Raw genomic sequence first — 18,438 nt, 5'->3', positions numbered from 1 at the left:
ATAGATGAAAATATTTAATATCTGTCTTCTGCAGAAGGTGAATGGGAATCTTCATTTCCAAGGAGATCTTAGAAATAGTGACAAAAAGGCAAGTATTCTGTAATAACATATAAAGGAAAAGAATCTGAAAAAGAATACACACACACTTATACTTGTGCTCTCGGCAGTGAAATCCTAACCACTGGACTGCTGGGGAATTCTCTGTACACCTGAAACTAACACAGCATTGTAAATCAACTACCTGCCAACGTGAGAATGTTAGTTACTCTATCACGTCCAACTCTTTGTGACCTCATGGACTGTAGCCTGCCAGGCTCCTCTGTCCATGGAATTCTCCAGGCAATAATACTGGAGTGGGTAGCAATTCCCTTCTCCAGAGGATCTTCCCGACCCAGGGATTGAACCCTGGTCTCCTGCATTGCAGGCAGATTCTTTTCTGTCTGAGACACCAAGAAAGCCAAATCAACTATACCTCAATTTTAAAAAAGCACAAAAGTAAGTCAAATATCATTAAGAATAATCAGAATCATTCCTGACTTGAAGTTTTCACAGCCATCGAATGGAAGACAAATTATATGACACTTGCTATGGATCCAATAGTTCCCCCATAAATATGTTGATATCCTCACCCCCTGGAACCTGGAGTTGTGACCTTATTTGGAAATAGGGTCTTTGTAGTTGATTCAGTTCAGTCACTCAGTCGTGTCCGACTCTTTGCGACCCCATGAATTGCAGCACGCCAGGCCTCCCTGTCCGTCACCAACTCCTGGAGTTCACTTAAACTCATGTCCATCGAGTCGGTGATGCTATCCAGTCATCTCATCATCTGTCATCCCCTTCTCCTCCTGCCCTCAATCCCTCCCAGCATCAGAGTCTTTTCCAACGAGTCAACTCTTCGCATGAGGTGGCCAAAGTACTGGAGTTTCAGCTTTAGCATCAGTCCTTCCAAAAAACACCCAGGACTGATCTCAGGAACTAAAAAGCCTCTTGATGAAGGTGAAAGAGGAGAGTGAAAAAGTTGGCTTAAAGCTCAACATTCAGAAAACGAAGATCATGGCATACAGTCCCATCACTTCATGGGAAATAGATGGGGAAACAGTGGGAACAGTGTCAGACTTTATTTTTTGGGGCTCCAAAATCACTGCAGATGGTTTTTGCAGCCATGAAATGAAAAAGACGCTTACTCCTTGGAAAGAAAGTTATGACCAACCTAGACAGCATATTCAAAAGCAGAGACATTACTTTGCCAACAAAGGTCCATCTAGTCAAGGCTATGGTTTTTCCAGTGGTCATGTATGGATGTGAGAGTTGGACTATGAAGAAAGCTGAGCACTGAAGAATTGATGCTTTTGAACTGTGGTGTTGGAGAAGACTCTTGAGAGTCCCTTGGACTGCAAGGAGATCCAACCAGTCCATTCTGAAGGAGATCAGCCCTGGGATTTCTTTGGAAGGAATGATGCTAAAGCTGAAACTCCAGTACTTTGGCCACCTCATGCGAAGAGTTGACTCATTGGAAAAGACTCTGATGCTGGGAGGGATTGGGGGCAGGAGGAGAAGGGGACGACAGAGGATGAGATGGCTGGATGGCGTCACTGACTCGATGAACGTGAGTCTGAGTGAACTCCGGGAGTTGGTGATGGACAGGGAGGCCTGGCGTGCTGCGATTCATGGGGTCGAAAAGAGCTGGACACGACTGAGCGACTGAACTGAACTGACTGACTGATAAAAGGGGAAACCTGGCCCAGAGACAGACACGCAGAGGGAAGGTGATGTGAAGATACAGGGAGAAGATAGCCACCTACAAGCCAAGAGACAGTCTAAGCTACGGAAGCTAGGCAAGAGGCCTGTGAAGAGTTTGGTCTCTGCTGAGAAGGAAAGATGGAGACCCTGGGTACTACAGCTGGCTCCGATGATGTCATGACAGCCGGTACTGTTCCTGCTGTCATTACAGCATTTTAACATTTATTTATTTATTTTGGTTGCACTGGGTCTTTATTGCTGTATGTGGGCTTTCTCTAGGAAGAGTAGTTGGGGTTATTCTTCCTAGTAGCGCATGGGATTCTCATTGCGTGGCTTCTCTAGTTGCAGAGTAGAGGCTCTAGGCAGGCAGGGGTCAGTAAGTGTGGCATGTGGGCTCAGTAGTTGTGGCTCCCAGGCTCAGTTGCTTGGTGGCATGTCGAATCCTCCAGAGCCAGAGGTCAAATCCATGTCCCCTGCTCTGGCAGGCGGATCCTGTCCACTGCAGCACCAGGGAGAGCCCTCCTGCAGCATTTAAGGCTTCACTCAGGGCCGCCTAAGAGACTTACTCCCCCTGGGTACAGTTTTGTCATTTGCCTATAGAAAGAGGGGTCTGGGCTCAGACCACCTTGCCTGCTGGCCCCCCAATTCCCCCCAAAACCACCCATCACTCTTTCTCTCTGCAGCCTCCTGCGTGGTGGGGGTTCCACTCACCGTGCTTTTGTGGAGGAGGATTTGATGGAGATTTGAGTTTTCCCCTGGAGACGCTAGGAAGACAGTTTGTCTCAGCCTAACACTAAGGCCCAGCTCCACATTTATGGCTGTTTCTGTGGTTACCTTTCTTCGGGGATGTTTGGGGTAGGCGGTGATGGTAGAGGTGGGGGTGTGTGCACATCTGCTCTTCTAGAACCCAGATTTTCTGAAGCCACTGGCAAGGGGCCTTGGGAGGCACAGACCCCCATTTTTGCCTGCTAGCTGCTAACCACCTGGCAGGCAGGAAAGTCTGCAGGAAACACGGGTCCACCTCCCCCTGAGACCTAGGGGCTCTTAGTCCAGAGGATGAGATGGCAACCAAGCCCCTTCTTCAACAGAGACCGAAGACCCACAGAATGTCAGGGAGGGAGAGGCCGGAAGAAGCCTGCTCCTGTCCATTTTACAGGTGAGGAAACCGAGGCTGAAGGAGTCCAAGTCAGTGAAAGTCGCTCAGTCGTGTCTGACTCTTTGTGACCCCATGGACTGTACAGTCCATAGAATTCTCCAGGCCAGAATACTGGAGTGGGTAGCTGTTCCCTTCTCCAGGGGATCTTCCCCACCCAGGGATCAAACCCAGGTTTTCCACATTGCAGGCAGATTCTTTACCAGCTGAGCCACAAGGGAAGCCCAAGAATACTGGAGTGGGTAGCCTTTCCCTTCTCCAGGGGATCTTTCTGACCCAGGGGTCAAACCCAGGTCTCCCACATTGCAGGCAGATTCTTTACCAGCTGAGCCACAAAAGAAGCCCAAGAATACTGGAGTGGGTAGCCTTTCCCTTCTCCAGGGGATCTTTCTGACCCAGGGATCAAACCCAGGTCTCCCACATTGCAGGCGGATTCCTTACCAACTGAGCTATCAAGGAAGCCCTTCTACATATAATGGAATAGTATTCAGCTTTAATATGGATGGAAATCATGTCACATGCTCCAACGTGGATGAACCTCAGGATGTTATACTAAGTGAAATAAGTGAAAGTCGTTCAGTCATGTCCAACCCTTTGTGACCCCATGGGCTGTATAGTCCATGGAATTCTCCAGACCAGAATACTGGAGTGGGTTGCCATTCCCTTCTCCAGGGGATCTTCCCAATCCAGCGATCGAACCCAGGTCTCCCGCATTGCAGGTGTATTACCAGCTGAGCCACAAGGGAAGTCCAAGAATATTGGAGTGGGTAACGGTCTTTCCCTTCTCCAGGGGATCTTCCCAACCCAGGGATCGAATCCAGGTCTCCCGCATTGCAGGCGGATTCTTTTACCAGCTGAGCCACCAGGGAAGCCCGAAGGAGTCCATGGACCTGTCCAAACGGCCTACAGTCAGCAAAGGCGACCAGAACTGGAACCCAGGCCTCCCTCCGCCAGGCCCCGGGCTCCTTCCCTGAACCAGGCGCGGGAAGGCTGGTGCCATCTGCTTTCGGGACGGGCAGGGGGGTGGTACCAGAAGGGGCCTAGCCGGCGGCCTGGGGCGACTTGAGAGGCTTCTTCCCCGTCCTGGGCCACCGGGGCCACACTTCCTGGCAGAGAACCCCGGAGGACGCGGGGCGGTCCTCTCCCGGGCACCGCCCCACAGGCCTCTCCCACACTCTCAGGCCAGGGGCCAAAGGTTAGGAAGGCGGAGCTGGCGCTTGGTTCCGCCCCCTGCCTCGAGATCCACGCCGGGCTACGACCAGGTCAAGGCAGCAAGGGGCCGGCTTGGAGAGGGCGGAGGCGGGGCGCTGCAGGGCCAGAAGGGGGCGGGGTTAGAGCCGGGGGCGGGATCGCCGTGGGTTGGTGGGCGGGGCTAAATGGAGGGCGTGGTCGAGCGGGGGCGGGTCCGCAGGAAACTTGAGCTCGTGCCCCGCCTCCGGCCCCCGCCTCCGGGCCCCGCCTTCTCGTCCCCTTCCTTCCCGGGGCTGGCGGGCGGGCCGCGGCGACTGCAGGCGGCGGACTGGCGGCTCTGCGGACGCGCGGGCGCCTCCACCTCGCTCCCTCCCTCTCTGCCGGCTTCCTTTTGTCTTTCCGCGAGGCGATGAGCGCAGGGCCAGCGCGGCGGCTGCGGGCGCACGGAGGCCCGCGCTCATAGGCACCCCTTCCCCGGCCTCGGCGCGCCAGTACCTCGCAGCGGCCCGTGCCCGCCCCCAGCGCCGGCGGCGCGGAACTTGGGCTCGGGGAGCTCGGCAGATCGCGTCCTGCGACGGAGCAGGTAGGAAAGGGGTTGGGCTGCGGGTGGTGCGGGGCGTGTGCTGCGGTCGGGCTCTCTGCGTGTGTGTGTGCGTGTGTGTGCTTGTGTGCGCGTGTGCCGGGGTGATTGTGTTTCTCTGCGCTGTGGAGTTGTGGTTGACTGAGTACGGCGGTGTGTCCCTGGAATGGCGTGTCCTCGTGGGGCATCCGTGTGTGCAGCTGGAATCGGCACATTCTGGGGTTGCGTTTGTGGAATCGTGTCGGGGCGCAGTTGCTGGTGGGGACCAGTGCGCGGAGTGTTTATCGTGTGTGAGCGGCTGTGCGTGTCGGGGTGCGGATGGGCAAGGTGGGCGTGGGCGGACCAGACCCGAGCGCAGAGCCGCGCGGGTCCCGGCCGGCCGGCGCAGTGCGGAGCTATAGACAGAGCAGGGATCCGAGGCCGGGGGTGGAGGGTGGCTAGCCCGGGCTTTGGGGACAGCCGGGCGACCCCCACCCGGGGACAAGTCCGCGCCGCCCACTTGAGTCGCCTGTGCGCTCTGGCCAGGGGAGGGGGCCGGCGCAGCGGCCATCTGCTCGCCCCTTCCCAGGCGGAGGGGCGGCGGGCAGAGCCCTGCGGCGGAGTTAGGAGCCGGGGCATCGCAGGGACTAGCGCCCGCGCCACCTGTGCCCGATACGCCACCATCCCGGATCGCGGTTTTCTTATCAAATGGGGACAGTTCCCCCCTTCCTCGGGGTCTGTCGTGATGGATAAAATGAGAAACATCGAAGCTCGCTCTCGTTCGGCCGAGTGCCGGGCACACAGTAGGTGTTATGTTAACTGGATTAGCGTCTCACTTTAAAAAAATCCTTTCTTTCCCCCTTTATCGTGGGAGACGCTCCTGTTCCACCCCCCACCCCATGCCCCGCCCCGTGTGTCATGTGCTTCTCCCGCCGCCCTAACTTAACCACGAAGCTCGGAGACCCGAGAAAGTTTAGGCGGCCGGCGGCGCCGTCTCCCCGCCGCGGCTCCTGGCCGCCGCCGCCTGGAAGGTGCAGGAGCGCGCAGCGCCGGGCGCTCGCCCTTCTCCAGCCGCTAAGCCTGGCGCGCCCGAGCGGGGGTCCCTCTCCTGGCCGAAAGCAGAGGCTGCGGGAGTCAGGAGCCCTTTTGTTCAACAAGTGCCTACTCCCTGGGGGCCTGCGGATCTGCCTTCTGGGAGCCCAGCGGTGAGAAAGTGGCACTCCCCGCAGAGACGCATCTCGGGCTCCCGGGGCATCCCTGACCAGGCCTGGTCACGGGAAGGCTGCCCCCTTTTCCTCCCCGCCAACATCCATTACCCCCTAGAGGAGCATGATTGTCAGGATGGCGAGTCCTGCCTTGGGCGCTGGCATCGAACGCTCTACGTTCTGCACCCCGCTCCCCCCCCACCCCGCCCCAATATCCCTTTTCCCTCTGATCAGCCTTGTGCAGGAAGCTGAGGGTCTGCGTGGGACTCTTTTCTCCAAGTCCCACGCCTTAATTTTTAATGTTTAGTGTCAAACCTGCTGCTCGTTGAACTGCAGTGACTGTGCACGCAGCTCTAACCAGCATTGCTTTCAGGCGGAGTCCGGCCAGCCACACCAGAGCGCTTGCTCAGATCCAGCAGGGCGAGCTGGCCGGGGCTGCTCAGCCGCCTGCCTTCTGCCATAGCCTGGGATTCCTCCCCTTCATCTCTGGTTTCTTCCTTTCAGGACCCTTCTCAGACGGGGGAAAAAAAAAAGAAACACAAAACCAAAAAACAACTTTCAGCAAAGGAGCAGCTGACCTCATGGTACATGTGGTTCTCAAAATGAAACGCTGGCATGGAGTGGGCAGGGGCTGCGCTTGGGTCTGGGTGCCTTTCCAAGTGTTCAATGCTCTCGGCTGGTGTTCTCAAGGAAGCTTCCGCAGGCTTCTATGACACAGGAGCAGAAACCTCTGGCTCAGTTTCTTTGGTCTGCCTTCCGCTGGGACCCAAGCCCTGAGATATCCACAGTGATTGCAGGCCAGGGGAACCGAATAATAAGCTAATTTGTCATCCTCAGTTCGTGTTAGGAGCACACTAAGAATGCAACCTGCTTTTCGTGTTTCCATAAAAAGATTTTATATCCTAGAGGAGAAGAGGGCTGTTGATCTGAATCCTATTCTCATCCTCATAATCAGATTTCAACAATAATATTAAAAAAAAAAATCAGTCTGACTTTGTCTGCTCAGAAGACAGACCAAAAGCTGGGATTTCCCCCTCCCGCTGAGTTAAAACCAGCTCTTTGTCTTAAGGAAACCAGTGTCATGGACTTAGATCTTTTTCTGTTTCACTTTTGAAAGTGCCTGTAATTACTGAGCTCTTGAGGTTTTATTGGATAATGTGTTGGAAGAAAGGGCCAGGGACTCTGCCTCTCGCTTGCCATGGGATGTGGTGCCATGTTCTCGCCTTGCCTGCTCCATTTGTGTTCCGATTTTTGTAAGCTGGGACGCATACGTCAATGTGTGATAATAATTTGGGAGACCTTGCTTTGGGAGTCAGATGCACAGGAGAACAGAGATTTGCCCCAACACTAGCCAATGACCCACTCATTTTCAACAAGCCCTTCTCGAGAAAGACTCCAAGACAAAAAGCTTGAACAAATTCCTTTAGGATTTCTTCTAAAGTCCCTTTCTGGCCGCAGGGCTGTGCAGAATTAGAAAAACAGAAGGTCAAGGAGTGGGGTCTCGTTGGCCCACACTCCCTAGCCCTGGCCTTGCGCTCACCAAGCCCCCTTTCTACCTGGAGCTTCTGTGGAGTTTCATCTGGTGCAGAGGTAGGGCTGTCATCCAGGGCTTGCAATTCCTGCCCTCAGGGCTCCGCACACATAATTTCAACATTAACATGAAATACCATGGTGAGTATTTGTGCATCCGAGTAGTCCGTCTTCCCCTTCCTCCAACAGACCTTCCCCCAAACTTACGATAAGACCTTGCCTTGCCCCTTTGAAAGTGGTGAAGTGCCACGGTCTGATAATCCAGGATACTAAATTAATGAGGAGCCCCAGAGTTTATTTGGCACTGGAGAGTAAGCCTGTCTGCAGCTGACATTTTATCTAGGTTGAGGATTGGGTTTGTATGAGAATTTAGTGTTCCAGCAAGACCTAAACTGTGCTTGTTTGTTGCAGGTTGATGCTTCCAGTTTATGAGTTGCCAGCTCAGACTTGACGGGGGATTATGTGTGTTTTGCTAGTTTGTCAGCCTCTGATGTCATTGTGCTGGGGAAAGAGAGCCCTTGGAGGCTTAATCACACTCTACTCTGGGACTCACCATTCTCCTGTAGTCTCTTCGGGTTCCTTATATGTTTTCATGCCCACCCGCAAGGCTGCAGATCTGTGCATCTCGTGTGGGTCTTATCCTCTTCCCTTTGGGCTCAGTTTCCAATCAGGATGATGGAGGGTAATCGTGTATGGAGACAGCAGAGCAGACTTAGGGTTTTTTGGTGCCTCTTGCCACATGGGAAAAAACTCTTTCAAATCACTTTCCACCAAAAAGAAGGGAAAAAAATGCGTTGGAATCTACTAGTGTGGATTTCATGTAACTTCAGGTAATCCATACAGTTTGACAGGTGGAACGTGTATTAGGCACTGAACAAGGTGCAAGTCTAAAGAATTTTTTTAAAAATCATCTGAAAAGCACAGTGAATCCTTTCAGAGAGCCTCACCTTGACTGTGTCATTTCAAGTCAAATTGAATTTCAGAGGCAAAGCTTCACATCTTGGTGTTCGTGACACGTGACTAAGTAAAGACACTTTCTGAAAGGCCTCAGGCTCCCTCCCCTGCTGCTTTGGGGTAGCCAGGATGCTTTCTTTTTACCTTTTCATTTTCCTTCAGAGGGGCTTCCCTGGTAGCTCAGCTGGTAAAGAATCTGCCTGCAATGCAGGAGGCCCTGGTTCGATTCCTAGGTCGGGAAGATTCCCTGGAGAAAGATTAGGCTACCCACTCCAGTATTCTTTTATTTTTTTCCCACTCTAGTGGGACAGGACTGAGCGACTTTCACTTGTCAGGTACTTATATTCCTTCATAAACCCAGTGCACCCCTCACCCCCACCCCCACTTGCTAATCCAGCTGCTGTGTTTCCTGGGTATTTGTTTCTTTTTCTAGTTTCAGGTACAACCCAAGTTGACAGGAAGCCAGGAGACTGGGGTGGGCCTGCCTCATTAGATGAGGAGTCTTCTTTGAGGAGCTAGTGACAGGTTTCTGACCCTTGGCTAAGAAACACTCAGGATCGTTCAACTCTTACTCCTTGGATAAAGCCGCCATGATCCTGGACACAGGAAGAAAGTTTTGGGGGATGTGTCGTTCCGCTCAGGGAGGTCTTCCCCGATTGCCGGAATAGCCTGTGATCCTAGCTGGTCTTCCCTTGCTGTGTGTCCCCTTCAGCGAGGGAGGTGTCCCCTTGGTCGGGCACCTGCTGTCACCTCGGTGAGCTCTCCACTGCTCTGACCCAGTGCTGTTGTGTGCTTCACACTTCATTGTTCAGTCACCAAGTCGTGTCCGACTCTTTGCAACCCCATGGACTGCAGCACACCAGGCCTCCCTGTCCCTCACCATCTCCAGGAGTTTGCCCAAGTTCATGAACTTGTTGCCATCCAACCATCTCGTCCTCTGTTGTCCCCTTCTCCTCCCGCCTTCGATCTTTCCCAGCATCAGAGTCTTAACCAATAAGTCAGCTCTTTGCATCAGGTGGCCAAAATATTGGAGCTTCAGCATCAGTCCTTCCAGTGAATATTTAGGGTTGGTTTCCTTTAGGATGGACTGGTTTGAAGTGTTCCGTGCTACCACACATCACAGCAGAGCCTAGAGTCCCTCCACACATCCCACCCCACCCTGAGTTTCTGGCCCCTTCTCCCTTCTTTCTCCACCCATCTAATGGGTCAGCCCCCTGTTGCCCCACCCCTCTCCCCACCCTCGTGCCTCTACTTCCCAACACCCAGCCAAGCCTCATCCCTCAGGCTGGAGCTCAGCTTGTATTCCTTTGCTGCAGGCATGCTGTCCTCAGGTCAGTTTTTCGATTTCTTCATCTCCCTTTCCACCCCGACCACCCCCCAGGTTCATTCTCTTCTTCAGTGAAAAGTGAAAGTGAAGTCGCTCAATCGTGTCCGACTCTTTGCAATCCCATGGACTGTAGCCCACCAGGCTCCTCCATCCATGGAATTTTTCAGGCAAGAGTACTGGAGTGGGTTGCCATTTCCTTCTCCAGGGGTTCTTCCTGACCCAGGGATTGAACTCGGGTCTCCTGCATTGTAGGCAGACGCTTTACAGATTGAGCCACCAGAGAAGCCCACTGCTAAACACCTTCTGTAGCCTTGCTCCAAGCCTGACTCTGAAAGCTGGGCCTGGGCTTCATCCCTGTCCGGGGAGCTTGGTTGCAGTTGTGGGGTGGGGAGACCATCCAATGAGCTGGTGGAGTTGACAGGTGCCTGGAGAGCAGCTCCTGCCTTGGCCCCAGGCCTGGGGAGAAGCACTGTTTGAGCTGCAGGATGACATGTTTCTGGAGGCAGCTGGGGACCCGGGGAGGCTGGAAGTGGGACTCCGAGGGTGAGGCAGGCCAGTGGACACGGTGTCTTCCTTCTCCTCCCACCCAGACTTGATCCACTAAATTCCTACTTCAGTCTTTAAAGACTTTTTAAATTAACAACTTTATTGAGGTATAATTTACATACTGTAAAGTGTACCCATTTATTTTTTTAAATTTAATTTTATTTTTAAACTTTACATAATTGTATTAGTTTTGCCAAATATCAAAATGAATCCGCCACAGGTATACATGTGTTCCCCATCCTGAACCCTCCTCCCTCCTCCCTCCCTATACCATCCGTCTGGGTCGTCCCAGTGCACTAGCCCCAAGCATCCAGTATCGTGCATCGAACCTGGACTGGCAACTTGTTTCATACATGATATTTTACATGTTTGAATGCCATTCTTCCAAATCTTCCCACCCTCTCCCTCTCCCACAGAGTCCATAAGACTGTTCTATACATCAGTGTCTCTTTTGCTGTCTCGTATACAGGGTTATTGTTACCATCTGTCTAAATTCCATATATATGCGTTAGTATACTGTATTGGTGTTTTTCTTTCTGGTTTACTTCACTCTGTATAATAGGCTCCAGTTTCATCCACCTCATTAGAACTGATTCAAATGTATTCTTTTTAATGGCTGAGTAATACTCCATTGTGTACATGTACCATAGCTTTCTTATCCATTCATCTGCTGATGGACATCTAGGTTGCTTCCATGTCCTGGCTATTATAAACAGTGCTGCGACGAACATTGGGGTAAGTGTACCCATTTAAAGTGTATTGTTTGATGGGACTTCCCCGGTGGTCCAGTGGTTAGGACTCCATGCTTTCACTGCCAAGGGCAAGGATTTGCTCCCTGGTTGGGGAACTAAAGAACCCACAAGCCTCACTGCACAGCCAAAAATCGTGTATTATTTGATACTTTTAAGTAAACTTACAGAGTTGTACAACACAACCCAGTTTTAGAATGTTTCCCTTACCTGGAAGGCTCCCTCATGCCCATAAGCTGTCACTCCCTGTTCCCACCCCTGGCCCCGGGCAATCACCCTCTGGCTTTCTGTCTCTTGATTTGCCTTTTCTTCCCTGCTTTGTAGATTTGGCTTGAGGGCCTCTTCCTGGAGGCCTTCTTGGAGTCTTCCAATTAGAATTGGCTTCTGAAGGAGCCAGTGCTCTCTCCCTGGGGGTTGGCAAGCTCTTGGAAGGAGCCTCAGGTCTCATTGGCCCCTTGTCTACCACCTGGCACAGCACTGGGCACCTGGAAGGCCCAGAGCATGTTGACTGGCCTGAATGAAGTTGCCTCCCTTAAGTTTCTTGTGTGAACTCCTGAGTATCCAGCAAGGTATTGGAATTTAAAGTACAGGGTGGCCTTCCCTGGTTGTCCAGTGGTTACGAATCTGCCCTCCAATGCAGAGGACACTGGTTTGATCCCTGGTCTGGGAAGATCACCCCTGCACTGGGCCACTAAGGCCACCAGCCACAAGTACTGAGCCAGTGTGCTGCAACTGCTGAAGCCCGTGTGCCCTAGAGCCTGCGCCGTGCTGGAAGAGAAGCCATTGCAGTGAGAAGCCTGCGCACCGGCACTAGAGTAGCCTCCACTCTCCACAACTACAGAAAGGCCAGCTTCTCACACTGTGCACAGCAATGAAGACCCAGTGCAGCCAATAATAAGTAAATATTTTTTTAAAAAATACAGTGTGTGTCATTGTGCTGTGAGGCCCTGCTGCACTGGATTACTTCAGCAGGTACGTGTGAGGCAAGTGGGATCAAACTCATTTTTTGAAATGAAAACGTGGAGGGAGAATGCCCAAATCAGAAAATAGAGGAACCAAGAATTACTTTGTTTTCCATGCATATTTGCTAGTTAGGGGCTGCCCTGCAGTTTTTCCTGCCATTGCCTCTCAAGCAATGTAAACTCCTTCCTACCTGGCTCACAGCTGACCATGTAGGAGTGACTCAGTGTAAGTGTGAGACATGCAGAGAGATCTCTTGGTCTGTAGATGGAGGGAGGCCCTGGGGAAGGGAGGGAATACTTGCGTTTTCATGCCTTGTGGGTTTCAGAAGTTTCTTCTTGCATCATTTTTGTTCTCTGAGGAAAAGAGCGGAAGAAGGAAACTTCATTTTACAAGTGTGCAGCCCGAGACACAGAAATTATGTACCCAGTGTGTATGGGTCCACGTGGGCCTGGTGTGTAGACCCCCAGGTCACAAGTGGTCTTGCTCCCCCACTGATTCAGAGAGCTTTCACAGTGGACAGTGGCGGTGTCTTGTTTCTTCCTAAGAGATCGGGGTTGTTGCAGCAATATACCAGGGGAAAGACCAGGGGTGGGGTCAGGTGGAAAGACCAGGGATGGGGGTTCTGGTCCATGTCTACTCTGTGGTTTATTGGCCAAGTGAGGCTTTCTGAGCCTGAACTTACTCAGGAACAAGAAGGGGTTCTAGGCCCCCCATCAGACAATCTCATGAAGCCTGGATATAGAAGACCCGTTGGGCTGGTCACCTGTCTGCAGAAATGGAGGAGGCTGTAGTTCTTCCTTGGCACTGAGGATTTCTTTCCAAATTTGGTTTCATTAGGCACATTTTGACCCAGACTGAGGTCACCAGGCACGTGATGTGAGAGCCTGTGAATGTGTGTGGAAGGGAGCTCGGTGCGCGGGGTGGGAGGGGTATCATTATTTGGCGTTTGGGGAGCTGCCACATTGGATTGTCCCAGCTTGCATCTTCTGTAGAGTCTCTCAGGGTCCCTGATGCAGCCACGGTGACCCTGAACTTGGAGGGCTGCGGGTTCTTCCGCAACCATTAAGAGACACACCCGCCCTCCCAATTCTTTTCCCCCTGGGGCGCTTGGAAAGCATTTATTAGTTTGGACAAGTGGGTGCCGATGGGCTAAAGGGGACTGCTGGCAATGTGGGCAGGACTGAGGTTCCGAGCAGCCGCAGGTATGGATCACAAGCGCCATTTTCCCTCCATCAGCAAAATGCTCAGGTCTCAGCTTCCTTCCTGTGCTTTAACAGGACTTTTCCAGAAAACAGAATTAATGGCAGCTCCCCACCCTTCCCTGTCACTCCCATCCTCTCTGTCCTCTCTGCTTCTGTAATCTACTTTTGGAGGGAAGTGAGAACCTCTCCGAATCAATTGCCTGGGTTTCTAGAGAATTGAGAACCTCTCCGAATCAATCGCCTGGGTTTCAAGATGATTGTGACAACGTCGTGCAATTTTCTGTATTTACCGGCGTGGCTGAGTCGTTGGGGGGCGGGGGGTGGTGTCCCCTGAGGGGAGGGGGGACAGGACTGGTGGTAGGCTCGCCCTCTCTGTCCCTCCCCGCCCTCCCCAGAGCGTGGGGCGGCGGCAGGAGCCAGGCTTTATTAAAGATCCTTCAGTGACCGGGGCTAGTGCCACCACTGGTGACGCAGCCTGGGCAGCCTGGCACAGCGTCCAGGGGTGGGGGGCGTAGTGGCTGCTCCGGCTCATTTGGGGGTCTTTCTTCCTCCCGGTAAGTAAAGGCACAGGCAGGCCTGGGACAGATGCTGAGGCCCCCGCTCTCTTGCTGGCCAAACGTAGGCTTTCTTATTCTCTGGGGATTGCGTTTTCCTCTTCTTTCTCTCTAAAGATAGGATAAAGGATTGCGGCTTTTTATTAGCATATGTTCTAGGGGATTCACTATTACCTGACCTAAAAACAATATGGCCTGGCTGATAGTTCTCAGAGCTAGCTGTAAAGTGAAAACTTAGGCATTTGGGAATTGTTTCAGCATGGTTGGTGTGAGTAGGGGAGGGGAAGGTGTAGCACAGGTAAAGGATTCCAGGTTCTCTGGACCCGGGACACTCAAGCAGGGTCAAGGTCTCACTGTGTTCCCCCCACTCATAGCTCCTTCCCCCGTGTGTTGTCCTGGGCCAGTTGTTGGCTCTCTAGTTCAACCACATCATCCTTATCCTCATCATCACCATCACCATCGTGATTACTAGCATCACTATAAGCGTCATCATTACTCAGTCTCAGCATTGCTTCCCAGCGTTTGGCTGCTGCAGCTCCTAGCCCGTTTCTGCTATATTTGCTGTTCTTTGGGGGATGCCCCCTCCTATTAGGGGGTTAATGAAGAGAGTTACGACAGGATGGTAGGCACAGAGCCCCCGAATGGGTGGATGATGGAATGTTACTCTGAAAATGGCCTCAGAGAATAACTAATCGGGATGATGCTTAGAAAGATCTCATCTGTGATGATTAATTTTATGTGTCAGATTAAATTTTATTTTTAAATTTTATGTGACAAGGCTAAGAGATGCCCAGGTAGCTGGTAAAACATTATGTATGGGTATGTCTGTGAGGGTGTCTCTGAAAGAAATTAGCATTTTATTCAGTAGATGGAGTAAGGAAGATGGTCCTCAGCAATGTGGGGAGGCGTCAGCTAATCCACTGAGGGCTTGAGTAGAACAGAAAGATGGAGGAAGGAGGAATTGGCTCTTCTCTTGAGCTAGCATGTCTGTCTTCTCCTGTCCTTGGACTTCAGTGTTCCTGGTTCTTGGGCCTTTGAACTTGAACTGCTGACTTTCTTGATTCTCCGGCTTGTGCATGGCAAAGTCTAGGACTTCTTGGCCTCAAACCGTGTAAGCCAATTTCTATAATGAACCAATCTATACATGTTTAGAGAGTAGTCTCCCCTCATCTGGGGTTTCACTTTCCACGGTTTCAATTACCCATGCTCAACCGAGGCCCAGAAATGTTAAATGGAAAATTCTAGAAAGGCACAATTCCCCAGTTTTGCATTTCGTGGTATTCTAAGTGGCATAATGAAATCTCACACTGTCCCACTCTGTCCCCCTGGCTCAGTGATCCAGGACCACCCAAAGCAGATGGCCCTCCTCCTGACACAGCATCAGGTCAGTAGAAGCTTAACGTAACATCTCAATGCCTGTGTCATTCAGTCACTTTATCTCGTGGAGGCATTTTATCATCGCATGTCATCACAGGAAGGATGAGTACAGTATAAGACAATATTTTGACAGAGAAAGAGAGATCGTATTACATAACTTTTATTCCAGTGAATTGTTATAATTGTTCTATTTTAATATTAGTTATTGTTGTTTATCTCTTACTGTGCCTAATTTATAAATTAAGCTTTATCATAGGGGTATTTGTATAGGAAAAAAAAATAGCATGTATAAGGTTCAGTACTGACTGCAGTTTTAGGCATCCACTGGGGGTCTTGGAATGTATCCCTCTCTGATAAGTGGAACTAGTGTATGTGTGTGCGTGCACAAGATATAAGATGTATGCTTGTCTGTCTAGCTGGAGGGCCCTCGCGGATTCACCCCTCATTCTTTTAGGCCCAGTGGGGAGCCAGTGTCACCCTTGCCCCTCCTGGGAGGACAGTCCGCTCAGGCTTCCAGGTATGTTCTCCAGGTCCTTTGCTGATGAGCGTCTCCGGAGCCTAACCTCGCAGATTGAGTACCCAGCTGTCTGCCTCTCTCAGGGCAGTGGGCCTTTTTGCAGGCTGGGACCTGTGGGTTTCTTCTCCGTGGTGCCCCCATTCCTGGCACTGAGCCTGGGACACAGTGGATGTCCAGATGTGTGGCTGAACCATCCTCTTCTCTCAACTGTAGGGTGGTGGGTGAATTGAATTATTTAAAACTTAGCACCTTGGCTAAGGGGCCTGCTGGGCAGGCCTGAATGTGTGATTGGACGGTTCAGTGCACTAATGCTGCTTTCTGTGCGGTCGCTGGTGGCGAGTGTTTTACACGTTCATGGGAACTGCAGGACAGTGGTCTGAAAGGCGTTGCAGCTTCGTGGGCTGGTGGAGAGAACCCCATCCCCCCGTCATCCTGTTATTGTCTGGCTTTCACTTGGTGTGAGCGGTTTTTCCTCTCCAGATCTCAGTTTCCTCATTTGTCAAAGCAGCTTGGGGCTAGATAGCCTCTAAATTCTCTGCCCACTCTACAAACCAGGAAAAATGCTTAAAAATGTAAACATGAGGGACTTCCCTGACGGTCAAGTGGTTAAGACTCTGCACTTCCACTGCAGGGGATATTGTTCGATCTCTGATCAGGGAACTAAGATCCCACATGTCTCAGGACATACGCCCGACTAGAGAGGCCCACACACTACAAGGAAGAGTCAGCCCCTCCAAACAAACAAACAAATACAAACCTCTTAGGAAACAGATGCAATTGCTATGTGAGGAGCTGGTATTACCATTCAGAGAGACTGAGAATACTGAAGAACCCATTTGTGGAGCGCAAACTAGAAGGAAGGGGTCGGGCAGAATGTACTGGGGTTAGGGAGAGGACTTCTCTGTATTTCATCCATCCATCCATTCAAGGCCTTTTTATAACTTCCTGTGCCCGGGATGGTGCCATGTCTTAAGGAAACTGAGATTAAGAAGACAAGGACTCCCGGTACCAAGGAGGAGCCTGATTTTAGCGGGGTATTTGCTGTGGGAGCACGGAAGAAGGTTGGTAATTGAGCTGAGATCTTAGGCTCTAGATCTGCGCCTTTCTTGGAAACTGTTTACAATTCCTCTAAGAGGACATGCTGGCAAGAAAAGCCAGTTAGAGGATGTAGATGTTGCCCTCTTGGGTGTAATGGGGCACTTCTATTTTTTCCTGGGAGGTCATGCCACTCATGATCTAAGAAACTGGTGAACTGAGCTTCATGTTTTGACTAACTGTAAACCAGAGAGAAGTCAGAAGTAGGGAGTATTGTACAAGACAAGTGACTGTATTATTTTCAGATGAGAGTGTATGTACTGATGTAAATTCCTGACTGGCTTTCACCTCAAATTGGTCTTTCTAATGAGTTACAGAGAATACTTTGAAATGAACACATTTCTGATAGTAAGCTAGTAGGTGTTTGCTAAAGGGGTTGAAAACAAGCAATTTAAATGTGTCGTCTAAATACGGGGCTGGAAAGCAAGATGTAGAACTGTGCAGACAACTTCATTCCCATTATGTTTAGGAGGGAAAAAAAGATCAGAGAAAATAGAAGGGAAGGAAATATGCTGAACTGTTAACAGCAGTCGAGTCTGGCAGGATTGTGTGTGTGTGTGTGCTCATTCGCTCAGTCATGTCCAGCTCTTTGTGACCCATGGACTGTAGCCTGCCAGGTTCTTCTGTCCATTGGACTTCCCAGGCAAGAATACTGGAGGCCACTTCTTCCTCCAGGGGCTCTTCCCGACCCAGGGATGGAACCCATGTCCCCTGCATTGGCAGGCAGGTTCTTTACCACTGAGCCACCTGGGAAGCTCCGTGGGATCATGAGTTTCTCTTTTGTGTGTGTGTGTGTTGCTGTACATTCTAAATTTTCACTCATGGGCCTATATTTGTTTTGCAATTGGGGAAAAAAAAAAAAAAAGGTTTTAAAAAGGAGCCTCAAGAAGGCATTCCTCTGATAATCTTGTTTATCCTCTTAATTTACTTAGCAAAGTTTCTTTTTATAGTCAGACTAGCTGGAACCCATAAATTCCATACTTGTGATGATTTGAATTAATGGAAATTTATCATACTACATTATTAGAATTTGTTAATCTCATCTAAATTCAATACTGAGTAACTCTATTAACTTGGATATAAAAAAATCGTTCCAAAAAAAAAAAAAAAATCGTTCCAAGTCTCCCAAGGAATTCACCATTTCAACATGGCAGGGGTAGAGTTTGTATATAATCAGCAGGTGCTGCTTGAATCTGGGCGTTCACTTTGTGTCTTGACCTGGACGGAGGCTTCGAGCGTCCTACTGTGTTGATGCTAGGTGTTTTAACAAGGTTTTAGTGAGGTGGTTTGATGTCCTCGGACCTACCCGCCCCCGCTTTTCCTTCTCTGTTCTCATCACCGAGTGCTCATGCAGTGGCCTTCTTCCAGGAATAATCTCCTTTACTATTTGTCTCTCAGGCTGATGTTTTTCAGCTCCTGTTTTTGAAAATAACACTTTTGGTACCCCATCCTGGCTCTTCCTTCCTGACTCCCCCAGAGTGGAACTGCTGGTCTTCAGCTGTGAATTGAAGGACTCCCAGGGATAGTCCTTCCCCCTGCCCCATGCCTTTGCTGCTTCAGCCTTGGACTTGGGTTGATGTTGGGTTGACTTGACTTGACCTTGGGCTCACATTGGATTGACTGTCTTTATTTATGGGCTGGTGAGCAGGGCCATCTCAGTACTTCTGAGGGCCATGCCTGACTTTCAGTGGTGTCCCTCCAAAAGGCTTCTTAGGCTGTTATTCCCATCATTTTTCAGGGGTTTAATCTGTCTGAGTCCAGGATATTGAGTCAGCA

The 18,438-nt window shown here is 50.9% G+C and overlaps 1 protein-coding gene across 1 annotated transcript in view; it reads left to right on the top strand.

Moving 5' to 3' along the window:
* Window positions 1-4,360: 4,360 nt before the first annotated feature.
* The window catches only part of HPCAL1 (hippocalcin like 1), a 117,521-nt gene continuing 103,443 nt past the window's right edge, over window positions 4,361-18,438 (top strand). The window contains exon 1 of the mRNA XM_019970710.2: window positions 4,361-4,667. The gene's annotated coding sequence lies outside the window, so the exon portion shown is untranslated. The remainder of the gene's footprint in view (window positions 4,668-18,438) is intronic.

Source organism: Bos indicus, chromosome 11, assembly GCF_029378745.1.
Source record: "Bos indicus isolate NIAB-ARS_2022 breed Sahiwal x Tharparkar chromosome 11, NIAB-ARS_B.indTharparkar_mat_pri_1.0, whole genome shotgun sequence".
Classification (NCBI taxonomy): Eukaryota; Metazoa; Chordata; class Mammalia; order Artiodactyla; family Bovidae; genus Bos; species Bos indicus.
The sequence above is the reverse complement of the archived record's forward strand: the minus strand, read 5'-3'. Positions and strand labels throughout refer to the sequence as shown.